Below are 1054 nucleotides of genomic sequence, written 5' to 3'. Positions count from 1 at the left end.
GCCTGGGGACTTCTTTTGCTGCTCTCTTTCTACTTGTTCCAGTTGTAGGGTTAATGTTTTGATTATGGCCCTTTCTTTTTTTGGATGTGTGCATTTATTGCTATAAGTTGACCTCTGAGCACTGCTTTTGCTGTGTCCCAAAGGTTCTGGTTGGATGTGTTTTCATTCTTGTTTGATTCTCTGAATTTCTTTATTCCATCCTTAATTTCTTCTATAACCCAGTAGTTTTTTAGAACAGTGTTGTTCAGTTTCCATGTGCTTGATTTTTTTTTCCTTGCTTTTTGTGTTGTTGATTTCTACTTATGGCTTTATGGTCAGAAAAGATGCTTTGTAATATTTCAATGTTTTGGATTTTGTTAAGGGTTGCTTTATGTCCTAATATGTGGTCTATTCTGGAGAATGTTCCATGTGCATTGGAAAAGAAAGTATACTTGGCTGCTGTAGGGTGGAGTGTTTGGTATATGTCTATGAGATCAAGTTGGTTGATTGCAGCATTTAGCGCTTCCATGTCTCTGTTGAGCTTCTTTCTGGATGTTCTGTCCTTCAGCGAAAGTGGCAATGTTGAAGTCTGCTACTACTATTGTGGAGCTGTCTGTCTCTCTTCTCAGTGCAGTTAGAGTTTGTTTTATGTATTTTGGAGCCCTGTCATTGGGTGTGTAAATATTTATTATGGTTATGTCCTCCTGCTGTATTGACCCTCTAATCATTATATAGTGTCCTTCCTTATCCTTTGTGGTGGATTTTACTTTAAAGTCTATTTTGCCAGAGATTAATATTGTCACTCCTGCTCTTTTTTGAGTGTCGTTTGCTTGATATATTTTTTCCATCCTTTGAGTTTTAGTTTGTTTGTGTCTTGAAGTCTAAGGTGTGTCTCTTGTAGGCAGCATATAGACAGGCCATGTTTTTTTCTCCAATCTGCCACTCTCTGTCTCTTTATTGGTGCATTTAGTGCATTTACATTCAGTGTAATTATTGATAGGTATGACTTTAGTGCTGTCATTTTGATGTCTTTTTTTGTGTGTTGTTCACAGTTTATTTGTTCCCCTTAATTTTC

The sequence above is a fragment of the Trichechus manatus genome, unplaced genomic scaffold (genome assembly GCF_000243295.1).
Source record: "Trichechus manatus latirostris isolate Lorelei unplaced genomic scaffold, TriManLat1.0 scaffold00113, whole genome shotgun sequence".
Classification (NCBI taxonomy): domain Eukaryota; kingdom Metazoa; phylum Chordata; class Mammalia; order Sirenia; family Trichechidae; genus Trichechus; species Trichechus manatus.
The sequence above is the reverse complement of the archived record's forward strand: the minus strand, read 5'-3'. Positions refer to the sequence as shown.